Below are 16209 nucleotides of genomic sequence, written 5' to 3'. Positions count from 1 at the left end.
CTTGTATTTCCTTTTTTTCTGATTGTGTGCTTTCCCCTCCATACAATCAAAATGAATTTGACGTGAATGATGAAAAATATAAGTAAGGGGGTGAGGGAGGGTCAGGTACTTAGGGACCTGAACCCAGGTCACCATCTTTACACTGCATTCTGTGTTTCCGGATTTACACAGGTGAAATGTTGACCTAGAAGTACAGTGTATGGAACAAACTACTACAGTTTTAAGCTGTGGAGGTTTATCAAAAAAAGAGCAGAAACAAAGGCAAGCAGATGGCTAAAGATGAAGGTCACATCAGATTGAGAAGTTTGTCAAAATGTGATGACATAGGTAATCTGTAAACTGTTATTGCGCCTAGCTGGAGGTGCTGAAAAACATTTTGAAATTATAAAAAACACTGGAGTCACCAACATAGAGGCAGGAATGATAGCCTGGAGTGGTTCTGGTCTATGGATGAATGCCAGATGTGGAAAGCGACATATCTGGAATTAATGATATTAAACATGCTTTTCTTTTATGCTCAATAATAACTCTATTATGATTGATATAAACCGCAGACACTTTATCTAGTACAAATGGAATCGTCTGTCATTGACTATATTAAATCATCAATTTCTGCATGATGAGGATCGTTTAGGGTAACTAATCATCTGTCTCGTTCTGAAGTCTTTAAGGCTGATCAGATAACGTTTTGAATACTGCCTGAGCAACCATGACAATCTAACCCTTCCATGTAAGGATTGAGAGGGGCCCATTATGCCGTCAAAGCCTGTGGAAATATCACAGCTCTTTCTCTACATAATACCCTGCTGTAAATAAATCACTCTCCACCGCAAACTTTATTGATCACAAGCACTTCCATGCTTGTGTCTAGTGAAGTCTCTACAGAATAAAATGCTGCTTTATATTTTGTCTTGTCAAAATATTAAACGGCTCTGTCAAGCGGAGTCAGGCTAGCAGTGATGGTGTAATTCTGCTGTAGCCCCTCTCATTCCCTCCTTCTATCTCAGCTGCCAAGCTTACAAAGCAGGATTTTTTTTTTTTATAAACTTTCCAATTATAGTCTTGTAAGATTATGAAGCCTTAAGATAAAGTGTCCTAATTTAGAGTGGTGGAGTACTGAACTGCTAGGAAAGCGACTGTTAGATAAAACAACATTTCTCACAAGGAATAAGATAACCTGGCTTATTTATATACACAACTTTAATGGGCAGTTGGGGTTAGGCTAAAAAAAATCTCTTTAATTTTGCTTAGCAAAATGGAGGGTGGGGTGGAATCTAATTTGCGCTAAAGTGCTTATTATTCAAATTTATAAAATTATGTGTTATGATCTAAACCAGCTTGGGGGATAGAGATTGAGATAACACTGAAGTTCATCGTTAACACAACACATGTTTTCCAAACAGCATGATGGGTTATTCAGCCACTAAGTGGTACCACATACTGTAATATGTTTATAGCAACACCCAAGAACAACAAGCAGATTAAAAGTGTAATTTAGTGCCTGCTAATGCTGAATTTCCTGGGCAGCATATGGTTTTAATACAGTCTAAAAGTAGTTCATCCTTTGTCCCTTTTAAAGGGGTAGGATTTTGCTCTCAATAGGGAAAAGAAAAAGACTGAAGTCACTTAGAAAAGAATATAAGATTTAGTGCACTGGGCCATTAGTGCTGCTTGGAGGACACTGAGTTTGATCTTTATTCCCTTTTGGAAGATCATTAACTCTTTTAGACATTTAGCAAATAACCTCTTCAAGGCTTGGAAGAGTTTATACACCACTATAAGAAAGCATTTTGCTCCTGTCTTGCCTTTTTTCCAAGCCAGATATTTATTGAAGCTTCTGTGTGGTCATTTTTAAAAAGAAGTTAAGCTGTAAAATGAATTGATAATCCTAGACAGTAAATTTATTCTGGAATCATAAAAATTGGATGCCACCAAAACTGAAAGCACAAGTCTAACTATGGACCTCTGTGTACACCCACGTTCCTTCCTAGAAGAGAATCTAATGAAGAGAGAACAAATTTTAGCTTAAAAACAGAGTTAACCCCACTGGCATATTTTAAAGAAGCAAGTAAACAGCTTTCTACTTTTTGATGGTAATAAATTTGAGCCATCAACAACATTAGCTTAATTCAAGTTCTAATTCATCTCCATCGTCCCCTTACCAGTATTTTTTCAAATACTATAATAGGCAGTAAACCTCAAAGATAGTGGTATCCATCAGTTCCTTTTTTTAAACAAAAGGAAGGCCATTAAATCCTACTGAATTGTATCGTCTCCTTCGGAGTAACTATTGCCACGTATTTTCTTGGGAGTAAAATGAAATGTGCAAGTGTATTTGCAAATGTATTGTTGAAAGTATTTTGCTTAAAGTTGGAACCACTTTTCCTGCATTCAGTAAACATTTAAGTCTCCACATAATAGATATTCCTTGCCTCACTAGAAACAGCTTCTGACCTTGAAATGCTTGGGTTTTACTGAGGGAGATACACGTGTAAACATGCAACAATAGTACAGTATAAGAAAATGATGATGTGGGTACCTACAGTGTTAGCCTTTATTTTGTGTTTAACCATAAGATGCATGTTAGTTATTTTTACATGGCAGTTTAATACATATCTGATGTGTATGCCTTCTAATTTTCTTATTAGAGCTTCTTGATTATTTTTCCCCTTTACTTATTTCAGACTAGGTGGAACGGATCTCACTTCTATCTGTACCTGCTCAGGGGTGGGGTACAATACAGGCCTGGTCATACAATCTTCTGGCTGAAACTATTCATTCAAGGATAGACAAAAGTCACACAGTCGGAAAGGGACAGACCTAGGTTTTTACCAGGTATGATGGCTCCCAAGTGCATACTCCTGACCATTATGCTTTACTCCCTTTCAATCTACCTGATATAGAAAATGCATTGTATGGGTGAAATATTGAGGGTAAAAAGACCCAAACCAGTTCACTAGATTCATTGTTGGAACTTTTACTGAAACATTATTTTTTGCTGATTTGTTAACCTAATATGTCTGGGGCTGTACAAAGGCCACCATCATAAAAATAGAACCAACTAGAGAATGAAGCCAAGTACAGAAGAAAGAGGAGCTGAGAGGAGGAGAAATGAAGAAAGAGTGGAGAGACTGAATGGACTGGGTGGTATTTGAACCTCTGAATCCATTCTTCAAACATCTGTCCCTGAATTTTTTAGTTAGAGCTAGCAACAATTGACTACTCTTGGTGAAGCTAGTTTGAGTTAGGTTTTTCTACTAATTAATGATGTGGTTATAGAAATGAATACATACCTTCTTTAAGCCTCAATTGAGAGAAAGTAAAGCACTGCCTTTAAAAGATCTCAGAAGACCCTTTGATGGGTGGCAGAGACTGATGGGGATAAGAATATTTCCAGGGGGAAATTATCTTCATGATCTTCAAAATAGAACTTTAATTTTGTGCTAACCTCAGTATTGGGTCAAAGACTTTTCTGTAATAAGGATTTAGCTGATAATTGTTCATTGTAATTTCTATTAGAAGATTAGAAGATCCAAAATATTTGCTTTATTTCTATTTAGTGAACAGTTTCTTCTAGTTTCTGAATTTCTCTTGGGTTGCACAGCTGGCACTTAGAAAAGTTGAATAAATCCTCTTCAGGATATGAACGTATCTTTTAATATCCTGGGAGGTCACTCTATCAGAAAACCAGTTATCATACCATACCTGAAAGTGTTAATACAGTTTCCTCAAGTACCTAGTATACTCCTGGGGAGTAGCTCACACTGTGGGAGAATCTAGGTCAATGTGTATGACTGAAAATGGCTTAATGGTGGAGCCAATATGAGTTGAAAAAATAATGAGATGAGAGCCTAGCCAGGAGATACCCTGACTAGACTGATAGTGGGTCTAAAAATCAAGCATCATAGGTTTTAAAATAGGATTAGTCAGCACAGTTTTCCTTCCTGGTTTTGCTGAACTGTTTTTTAAAAAGCACTAGATGCATAGATCCAAGTTTGGCCAAAAAGGCTACCCAAAAGACAAAAATCTTCCTCCATATAGAGGCAGATTGCAGTTTAGAGGGGTAAATAAAAACTTCTAGTTACTTGACATCACATCTCTAGGCAATTTAAAGTTTTTGTTCAGGGTTCCTTTACTATCCTCTGAAGATATTGCACTTACTCAGGTTAATAATTTCACTGTAAGGGAGAAATTCAAACCTCTCACTGCTCTGAAATTTAGTAAACAGAGATTAGGAGGAAAGGGAACAAAGCATTCTTTTTATTTTGGGAAAAATATGGTTTCAGAATGCTTTATTTGTCAACCTTTAAAATATAAAATTCTTGAATGATTGCTATCACATTCCTGATTTTATTATAGGGAAATAGTTTACTAATAAGCTAAATATTCATAAAATAAGAGTTTATTTTTAAGTAGAAATAATAGTTTATATTAACTTTGTTTAATGTGTTTTTCACTAATACAATATATGATTAAATAGCTGTCAGTAATATCAATAATAATGCTTCTCTATCTTTATCCTATCTAGGTAGTGTCTCTGAAAAGGGAAAGTATCTGATTTTTGTCAAATCCTTAATCTACTCAATTCCTTTTCAATTAAAGTCAACAAATAACTGTTGAGTGTCTGCTCCTGGCTGGTAATCTTGTGGGATACCACTGTCTCTGTGTGATACACAGAGGTGCTTAAGATATGATTGCTACTATCATGGAGATTTTAGGCTAATTGCATCATTGGGGGTGGTTGCTAAGGAAGTGGGGAAAGGGGGCAGAAACTTATGCAATAAATATAATGTAAAGCAAACCAAGGTAAGTGCTAAATACAGCAACAAGTGCTAAGGGAAATACAGTAAAAAGTATTCGACTAAGAGACTCAGGGATGTCCTTGTGAAAATAGTCTTGACTTTGAATATATAAGTGTTTGAGATGTGGAATAGGCATTCCAAGTTGAAAGTACAGCATAATCAATGGCATGGAAGCATAAAAGTACATGTTGTTATTGGGAACATTGAATTAATCTAACATTTTTTGGAGTTTAGGAGTTGCAGAAGGTTGAACTGGGTAATGGTAAAAATAGGCTGAATTCAGATTGTTGAGTATCTTAAATAGGAGTTTGAGTATTGTTCTATCTGCAATGGGAAGGCATGAACAAGGAGTGATAGGATTTAGTCTGAATTTTTAGAAGATTAATGTTAACACAATAGCAGTAACTAATATTGATTGGGTGCTTAGTAAGTGCCAAGCATTGCTGTGCATATGTAATGTATATTAATTCATTTAACCCTCACCATAGTCCATATATAGTTATCATTATTATCCTCTTTTTATAATCAGACATAGGAAGGTTAAGCAATTTAATAATGGTCAAAGTTAGGAAAAACAGAGCCAGATTTTTGTCCAGGTAGAATGGCTTCAGAGTCTATCCTCCTAACCATTATGCTCTCTTAGTCTTCCCAATATAGAGGAGGCAGTGACTAAGTGGAATATTGGAGGTAGAAAGGCTATTCACTGGGTCTAGGAGAATGATGATGAAGGCTTGAATGGAAAGTTAGCAGTAGAAATAAAAATGGAAGGATAAGTTCCACAGAGGAAGAAGTGCCCAATTTAGACAATTGGCCATCAAGATCCAAAGAAAGAGAGGAAATAAAAATGACTTTGAGACTTGGAAATGGAAGAAGGTGATGAATGCCAATAACAAAGATAGGGAGAGTAGGGTGTAGGTTGGGAGGGGACAGATAATATATTTGATTACTCATATGCTTAGTTAAATGTATTTTATTCCTGTATACTTGACAAAGTAGGCATTTGGAAATGGAAGTCTGATTTCTGGGAATAATATCAAGGCTAGACAAGGATTTTAGATGTTTGTATAATCATTCAATAAAAATTTATTGAGTACTCACCATCTGCCTAATTCTGCATTACAGATATGGTGGTAAACAAGTAGACATGGTCTCTACCTCTATGGTGCTTACCATGGAAGATAGGTATTGTCATATAAATTGACATATAATTAAAATGGTTCCTGGTTCCTTGAAGAAAAAGTCAATGATAGATTTAGGTATTATAATAGGGATCTGACTTTAATTATGGGAAATCAAAAGCTTTTTCTGAAGATGTAAGTAGAAACCTGAAGGTTTTACCTGGGTAAAGAATGCTGGATATATAGTTCAGGCAGAGGGAACAGCATGTATGGACATGCTAAGGTTAGAGAGAACTGTAATTATTCATGGAACTCCAAGAATCTGTAAGTGGCTGAAGCTTGGAGAATAAAAGGGAGACAGACTCTGAGATACAATTGTAAAGGGAGTCAGAGACCAGATCACACAAGGCTTCTTAAGCCATGGTAAAGATTTTAGAATTTATTTTAAGAGAGTGGCACATGATAGATGATTTTAAGATTTGCATTTTTTGGGAGTTCCCGTCGTGGCGCAGTGGTTAACGAATCCGACTAGGAACCATGAGGTTGCGGGTTCGGTCCCTGCCCTTGCTCAGTGGGTTAACGATCCCGCGTTGCCGTGAGCTGTGGTGTAGGTTGCAGACGCGGCTCAGATCCCGCATTGCTATGCCTCTGGCGTAGGCTGGTGGCTACAGCTCTGATTAGATCCCTAGCCTGGGAACCTCCATATGCCGCGGGAGCAGCCCAAGAAATAGCAACAACAACAACAACAAAGACAAAAGACAAAAAAAAAAGATTTGCATTTTTTGAGGTTTCTCAGAGGTGGAGTGGATGATGGAGATCACGAAAGACAGTAGCTTCAGTAGGGGGTTATATCAATAATACCAGTGAGAGATGGCAGGAATTGGATTGCTATGGTAGTGAGAAGAAAAAGTGGAGGTAGAGTTGATTCGGTGATGCATCATGGATGGAAAGTAAGAAAGAAGTATATTAGAGGGTTTTTGTTTTTGTTTTGTTTCAAGAACAATTGAGTAGACTGTTTCCAATCTCAACTAAATAGATGGAGATGCCATATTCCAGGCTAGGAAAATTTAAAAATAGATCTCAGTTTTTGAAAATATAAGTTTAAAGTGGCTGTAACAGTTCAAATTGGGGGTCATATATAGATAGTTTATCACATTTCCTGATCTCAGAATACAGGATGTAGGCAGTTATGGAGATAGACATTTGCAGAAGGTATTTAAAGTCATGTTAGTTGGTGAGATTGCTATGACATGGTAGGAGAGTGAGGAAAGAGATCTTAGCCCAGACTTGGAGAACATCAACATTTAGAGATAGGGGAGAGCGTAAAGTGATACTAGTCAAAGTGGAGATAAAATTGTGTAGAAGAGTTTGAGGTAAACCAATAGAGTCTTCTGTCATGGAAAACAAGCTGTGTAGACCACTATTTTACATGTTTCTGTTAAGTCAGGAAAGGTAAGTGTAGAACAATGTCAGATATCATCATGAATATCATAGGTGACCTTAACGAAAAGAACTTTGGTGTGATGGGGGCAAAGTCAGATTGAATTGAGTTGAAGAGTAAATGGGTGATGAAGAAGTGGAGGGAGCATGCAAATAGGCAATGCCATCCAGAAGCTTGGTTGTAAAAAAAGAAGGAAAAAATTGGAGTTTCTGTCGTGGCTCAGTGGAAACAAATCTGACTAGTATCCATGAGGACGGAGGTATGATCCCTGGCCTCACTCAGTGGGTTTAGGATCTGGCATTGCCATGAGCTGTGGTGTAGTGTTGCAGACATGGCTCAGATCTGGCATTGCTGTGGCTGTGGTGTAGGCCAGCAGCTACAGCTCTCATTAGACCCCTAGCCTGGGGACCTCCATATGCCATGGGTGCAGCCCTAAAAAAGACAAAAAAAAAATTCAAGCAGGAGCTGGAAGATGTGGAGAAAAGGGAAGGCTTATTGTTGTTTTATTTTGTTTTAAAAACAATGACTGTTAAATGTATCTGAATGCCTAGGGGAAAAATTTATAGAAAGGTAGAAGTTAAGTCAAAAAAATAAATGAAACCAGAGGTAACAAAGTCCCAGAGAAAGCTGCAGCTGATACTGTCTGGAGTAAAGATGGAGAAATTGATCTGTGTTTTTGTAGGAAGGATACAAACCTTGATTTTATAGAAGTATCACAGTGAGGAGAGGGCAGATGTAGGTAGGCTTAGCGATTTGATAGGGGAAGATGAAGGTATTTCTGCCCTAAAGCTTTTTTTCCTCTGAGATTTATAAAGCAAGGTCATATGTGATGACATAGAAATACAACCTTTGAGAGTAAATCTAGAATGTATTGTGAAAAGAAAGAAAGTTCTGAGATCAGAAATTTAGAGAATCACCACATTTAAGGATCCAAAAGAGAAAGAGAAGTTTGTGCAAAAGAATCAGAATGGATGGATAGAAAGCAGAAGGAGAGAAAAGGGCCTCGGTTGTAACAGAAAAGAGAAAGGTTTCCAGAAGTTTCCAAAGGGGAGAGTCAGTATTAGATGGCCTGGCAAAAGTTATTGGGAAGATAGTATTTTTTAAAAGTTTGTGTCGTATAACCAGAGTTGCACCAAGTGCTTCACGTTGGCTCATAGTAAAGGCTATGAAGAAGGAAGAATGTATTATTACCTGTAGACGTATCAAGTTACTTGTCTAAGCTCAAACAGCAGAGAGTTATATAGTTAGGTTTTTAATGTGGGCGTGATAGAACCTGAAACCCATGAACTTACCACTCTGGATACTGTCTCAAAGGCTAATTAACATATATTGGGCTGTTAATATTAACAGAAAGCTTCCTAAGAATTTTATTTATGGAAGGGCTTATATTCCTATTAGAAATAGGAAAAAATAATCAATTCAAGATCAGTATAAGTATTCTTCTACTTACCTAAGGCAGAAGAATGTGATATGCTCCAAAATCACAGTAAGGTATTTTACCGAAGCCATAAATAATATTATTTATTAAGTGTTCGTTCTTTAACTACAAATTGAAAGATGGGGTGGAGGTAAGATAGAGTTAGACTAACATACTCTTTTATCTGTAGAAGTTTATAAGCTGAGAGTGACTCCATACATCTAAAGAAACAATGGGACAATCATTAAAAAGAAATACATAGATAAAATATTGATACTAAGTAAATACAAAGATAGTGCTCAGCAAATAAAACAGTTTATGTATAGTTCGAATAGGATCAAGGTTAGACTACCTCTGCCCTGAAGTTGGGCCACTTGATGGAATTCCTTGAGCACCATGATATTTTTGCCCTGTCTCCCCCATAGTGCCCTAGGGCAAAAGCTTATTATCCTCCAGGGAGTTCTAATTCTAAACAAGGCCAGATTAGAATGGGAATCTATGATATTGCTGACACTTTATAAGATAAACCAGGGTAGGTAGTCCAAAGGTGAAGATGAAATACTGGTGGTGTTTAGGGCTGAGGTTAAGAACAGTATCACTTGCTGGTTCCAGATTTAAATATTGGAAATTTATACACTAATGGCACATGAAAACAAATTGTGAGGAGCATTTATCACCATATCTGTTTATATCAATATCTACCCACTATCCTTATCAATTATCTGTCTGTCTGTCTGTCTGTCTGTCTGTCTGTCTGTCTATCTATCTATCTATCTATCTATCTATCTATCTATCTATCTATCTCCTACCTACTTACTTTTCTATCTACCTGAAACCAACATACAAAAAAAACAAAAACAAAAACAAAAACAAAACTCTTTGTAGCTATGCCTTTTAACAATTATGGGCAATATGTTGTATTTTCTATACTAGAAAATAATCTCCATGTTCAAGTACATGGATCATGTTAACAGAACTTGGTTAATTTGAACAAGGCAGATACTCTACATAAAGAGTCTAGGATAGTCACTGTTAAGTTGCCATCCACATGATTCTCTTAATGAAAAAAAATCCAATTTCATGCTGTTTGTTAAGGTATTATTATTTGCTAATCAGTGTTAAGTAAAAATTTCAAGTAAATAATAACTCTAGAGAATGCCTTCTATCTCTCTTAATAAGAACAGGTACTGAGAGAAAGTAAGACTATTTTGTGTATTTGTGATGGGAACATAGGTTTTCATGCAGGGACAATATTTCTTTTCTTCTCATTCAGAAGACCTTCTTGTACATTTCTTTTTTTTTTTTGTCTTTTCTAGGGCTATACCCACAGCACATGGAGGTTCCCAGGCTAGGGGTCTAATCAGAGCTGTTGCTGCTGGCCTACACCAGAGCCATAGCAACACGGGATCTGAGCTGTGTCTGCTACCTACACCACAGCTCAGGGCAACACTGGGTCCTTAACCCACTGAGCGAGGCCAAGGATCGAACCCGCAACCTCATGGTTCCTAGCCGGATTCATTAACCACTGAGCCATGAGGGGAACTCCCTTCTTGTACATTTCTATCTTTTTTTTTTTTAAAAAGAAAAAAACAGTTTCTAGAAATTTATGCACTATATAAAAATCCACAGTGGAGGAGTTCCCATGGTTAACAAATCTGACTAGGAACCATGAGGTTGTGGGTTCAATCCCTGGCCTCGATCAGTGGGTTAAGGATCCGGCGTTGCCGTGAGCTGTGGTGTAGGTTGCAGACATGGCTCAGATCCCTGAGTTGCTATGGCTCTGGCGTGGGTTGGTAGCTACAGCTCTGATTCGACCCCTAGCCTGGGAACCTTCATATGCCACGGGAGCGGCCCTAGAAATGGCAAAATGACCAAAAAAACCAAACAAACAAACAAAAAATTCCACAGTGGAACATGTTGTGAGCTTTGGTGAGGGGGATTTGCCTGCCATAAGAAGCATTCTGAGGAGAAAAGGATTCTAGTTTGAAATGAAGACAGCTCACTGAAAGTGAATAGAGTTCCAGGTAGAAAGTCTGCCCCTGCCACATGGAAATTTCTCTTCTGCTGAGATTGTCTTGATTTTAAGGCTGAGGTTTCTGATGGCTGGGAATGACTGGGAATGGCTAGGAAAGGAATCCTGGGTGATTTTCCTGTCCTTTCAAAAATCTTCACTAAAGTCTAGACATGTCAGGCCACTGCTAAATCCGGCTGGTATGCATTCCTGACAGGCAAAATTACTATCTTGGAGTTTTTCTTCACTAGGGCTTCTGTTTGAACTCCCTAGAAGCTGACATCCCCAAAGAGTAAATCCACCACACTGGCTGTCAACAAGCTGGCAGCTTACTGACTGTGTGTGTTACCTGCTGGGTTGCTCTTCCATAGTAAAGACTCCTGTCAGATGATTTATCCCAGGAAAGACTCTTGCAGATTAACTGGGAATGAGCACTGCACACTCAAATAAGAGTATGATTCTAGAGCACCTACTTGTTGGTCTCTTGTTCTTCAGTGTCCTTAGAACAAAGACTTAGTGGACTACTTTCTAACAAAACATAATTTTCATTATCTTTCAGCTGAGCTAAAGGTCCAGAAGCAAAATAGATCATTTGGGTCTACTGTGTGAAGTGGCAACACTGCAGAGAGCAGCAGATCAATAATTATTTATAAATAGATTTATCTGATTCATTTATCATCTAGACTATGTGTCAGTTTGTATGCCTATTTATGTATGTATACCTAGCTAGTTGGGAATGAAATATTTAAATGTGAATACAAAATAATAATCCTAAATGCTCTCAGTGAGAAGTCATTTATAATTTAAATAAATATAGGCAGTTGGTAGATAGTTGGATACACACACACACACACACACACACACAAAGGGACTGACACTGAATCGAAACATGAATAAATTAGGGATTTGGGAGAGTACATGTTTGCTACAAACAAGATTTTGCTGCTTCCTTTCCCCAACAACATTAGTTTCTTCCTTCTCTCTTCTCCCTTCGGGGCTCCCTTTCCTGGCTCTTGTAATACTGGCTCAACCCCTAGGAGTCTGATGAGTGGCAGGGCTGGCAGCAGGGAGCAGATTAGCAGCAATATTTGAGAGACAGACTCTGACTGCTTTCCTTCATCACTTTGCTCTCACTTCTAACTTCAGCCCTGCCCCCACCACCTGAAAGGCAATCAAAGATTAAGTGAAAGAGAAAAATATGTCAAATTTTTTTCTTTTAAAAAACAACTCTGTCTTATAGCTTGATAAAATGTACTAGTAGGTTATGTTTAAGTTTTTTTGTTGTTGTTGTTGTTGTTTTTTTAATTTGATTGCTTAGCCCTGTGCTTCTGAAACGCTCCACATAGACCCCACAGACTGGTTGCAGTCATTCCCAACAAATATCTAGCATACAGCCTGACTACAGTTTATGGATTTTTTTTTTCCTCTAGTTATCCCAGCTAGTTCATAGTAGGTGGCTCTGTGTACTAGCATTAATTTTTAGGAAGACACAGGGATAGGAAGCAATGTTTCTCTCTTATGTCCTATACTTAAAGCAGGAAAGAACTAATTAAAAAATATGCAGCCCTATTGTCACCTTAATACTCTCATTTTGGTCAGAACATGTAACTTGACTTTAGGTATCTAGTATAATTTTGTTTCTTTATGGTGGTGCTTCTAGCTGTAGACATTTCTGTTAAAAATCTAACAGTTAAATAGCTTTGAGCAAACACTAAGCCTTGTAGGACCTTTGTTTTTTAATCTGTATAATGGGAATGATGGTCCTAATTTGTCATCTATATGTTGATTGGCTTACTGTAATACCCAGCACATAGGATGTGTTCAGCCAACATTAATCAGATAGAACCAATCCTACAGATTACAATGAACTATCCCCATTATTACTAACAGAATAAAGTATTATTATTATCATGTAAATTTATGCACATAATAGCCTCTTGTTGTGTCAAATGCCCTAATCCTAAATCTTGATATGAATGGTAATAATAAGTAATCTGTGTATATATGGTGTTTACATACATATCTCACAGATATGTAGTGTACATTATCTCACTTTACTCTTCCAGTGATCCCAGGAGTATTTAAACATGTATTACTAAAACTCCTAGAGACTGAAAAACTCAGGATCATACATATATCATGAGAGAGAAGAGGGACTGGAGCTCAGAATTGAGAATCCATTTAGAATTGTGTTTATTGATTTTAATCAAGGGCAAAGTAGGTAGGAAATAAAATTTGTTTACAGCAATCAAATCAGGTAGATAGATGTCTGTCTCCTCTAGCTTTAGTAGTGACCATATTATTTTGGGTCTACTGGAGCTAACATTCTCTGTGCTGAGGTACTCTTTTAGTAAGTGAAAATCCTTATGAATGTATTGTAGCTTTTAATTTCATCTCACAGTTTAATTCACATTCAAGTATTTAATTGACAGCAATTTTCTTTGTGAGTTTTGAACCAATATAGGATATATCCTCTACACCCTCCCCTCAACCTTTTTTTTTTTTTTTTTGCCTCCCCTGTGGCATATGGAATTTCTTGGATCAGGGATCAAATCCAAGCAATAGCTGCAACCTGTACCATAGTTGTGGCAACACCGGTTCCTTAACCTACTGTGCCTGGCCAGGGATTGAACCTGCACCTCCGCAGTGACCTGAACCACTGCAGTCCAATCCTTAATCCACTACATCACAGCATGAACTCCTCAATCATTTTTTAAAAAAACAGCATAATGATGACCTACATTTAGATAATAAAACAATATTTTCAAAAGACTGACTCATTTAGCGAGAGCAATATGTTTCTATGCCAATGTGTGGCTGACCTGTATGACCCTTAACCAAAAATATGAGGGTTTATCATTGTATTTACATAGTCTCAAGCACTGAGAAAACTAGTTTTCCTGTTTCTTAGGGACATATGGACCTCTATCAAGCACTCTGTTAGTGTTATTTATCTCTTAGAGCTCATAATGGTAGAAAGAAGAAAGCAGTTTTAGTAAAAGGGAAACTCTGGAAGGCAGTTTATAATTTATCAATACATGAATATGTAATTTTTGATAAAAGGAAGCTCCACTTTGAACGAATCTAGAAACTCTAAACTTTGTCCATTTTGTAGGATCAATAAATTAGTTAAAATTATGTCATATTTATTGTCAGTTCTGAAGTTTCTCAGTAAGAAATGTCTTAGTAAGACATTTATTCATGACTTATCCCAAGAAGACATTTAGTATGTTTATTATGATTTGTAGTTTTTGAAAAGAAAAGAATATCATCATTTTGTAAGAGTATAATCTGTGATAGTGTGAGAGAAAAAAGTTAGTGTGTAATTACATTGTCAGAGTCCAACAATGCTCAAATTAATCTTCCTATTTGGTTTTGCACTAATCATATTTTTAAGTAAAGATCACCTGACCCAGTGCAGAAATTTCAGAACTCTGGCCTGGTACTTTGTCTGAAAATGAACTCCTTCTGCACTAAGCCACATATTTGATTATTCTCACATCAGAAATTACTTTGCAGGTGTTCTCTTGTGGTGCAGTGGGTTAAGGATCCAGTATTGTCCCTGCAATGGCCCAGATGTCTGCTGTGGCCCAGGAAATTTCACATGCCCTGGGCATGCTGCTACCCCCCAAATGCTTTGCAACATGCATTGAAAATCTTTTTCGAAAAAGATTTCAAAAAAAGAAAGTACCTTAAGGTTGATTGTTTGCTTTTGCTAAAAAATAAAGGAAAAAGGTGTAGTTAATGTAATATTAACACTAAAAATCTCGTTCTTGAACAATATGAATACTGCAAGACTAAATTTCATCAAATGTCAGTCACTTCACACCACTGACCTTAAGATAGCACTTTGGAGTGTTTTAAGACTTTTCTTATCTTTTTATGGAACTACACCAAGAATTACACTAGGAATTATGTCAGTCCTGCAGCAATTTTCAAGAAGCCACAAGTCCATGATCCTGAAACTTTGACTGCTGACAAGAAGTTGCTTGGAGCAGCAGTGTTACTAACAAGCCACCTTTCCCACACCCCATCTGCACTGGAAACCTTCCCCAGCTCATCACCTCCATCTGTCTCTCTATACGATGGGGCTTGCACACCAGCAGGCTCTGGCCAAGAGGTTCAGTTTGCTGCTGAGTTCCTCATCAAACATCCCACACTGCATGGACTCATTCTCAGGATTGCAGGCTGCAGGCAGTCAGTCTGTAAGTCTGACAGAAGTGTACTTACCTTCTTTTATAATGAAGGCTCTTTAGGCAGGAATGTTGGTGCCTTAGGAATGAGGATATTTTATGTATGTGCCCTGAGAGATCCATTTGGTGCTGTGGGTGTCTCTCCTGAGATTTATTACAACCTCTTAAGGGGGTGGGATCCCTTGATTTGATGCCATCCAGGGCTTTGTTCTCTGCACAGTGTCCTCTGAAGACTACCAGCCCTGGATTCTTCCTCCACCTTTTAAAAGGCCTCGGAGGACTCATAAATTCAGTGCTTCTGGATTAAAGCTTGGGATATGCATGTGTCTACTGTTTAGTTCCCCTCTAATCTTTTCCTGGAAAAAGATTCTACTTTTCTCTTGCTGCTGGTTATCAAATCATATGCAAATAACTTACTACCCACTAGGATATTTTGTGTGTGTGTGTATGTGTGTGTGTGTTTGAAACTAGAACTGTAACTGTTTCTTTGCTTCAAATTGTGAATTATCAGATTATCAGAGTTTCTCTTGAGAAGCTTAATTTTAGTTTTTTTTTGTTGTTGTTTTGTTTTTCCGTTCAGGTAGAAGTGGAAAGATTGGAGGAAGCTTGTTCCCATATTGTTAGTTCTTATAGATCCCTGTGTAGTACTTTTGTAATAGAGAGAAATTTCAGTGACTGTCCTAAAATACAACCATAGACCTAGAAGTTACTTTTTCCTTTTGACCCAATGTAGGAGAGAACACATGGACAGTAGAAAGACAAGCATTGCAGTGTTGTGGGTAAGAGCAAGGCATGGATATTGTGTTAAGAAACTAACTCAAAATCTCACTTTGCCAATTACCAGTTGTATGGCCTTGAGTAAGTTAAATGATCCAAGCCTCAGTTTTGTCATCTGTAAAATGGAAGAGGAGTTCCCATCGTGGCTCAGTGGTTAGCCAACCCCACTAGCATTTCATGAGGACGAGAGTTTGATCCCTGGCCTTGCTCAGTGGGTTAAGGATCCAGCGTTGCCATGAGCTGTGGTGTAAATCGAAGATGTGGCTCAGATCCCAAATTGCTGTGGCTGTAGTGTAGGCTGGCAGCTACAGCTCCGATTGGACCTCTAGTCTGAGAACCTCCATGTGCTGTGGGTGCAGCCCTAAAAAAAAATAAATAAATAAATAAATAAATAAATAAATAAATAAATAAATAAAATGGGGGAAATAATAGTCTCTAATTCTTAGATTA

The sequence above is a fragment of the Phacochoerus africanus genome, chromosome 3 (assembly GCF_016906955.1).
Source record: "Phacochoerus africanus isolate WHEZ1 chromosome 3, ROS_Pafr_v1, whole genome shotgun sequence".
Classification (NCBI taxonomy): Eukaryota; Metazoa; Chordata; class Mammalia; order Artiodactyla; family Suidae; genus Phacochoerus; species Phacochoerus africanus.
This window is presented reverse-complemented; position numbering follows the sequence as displayed.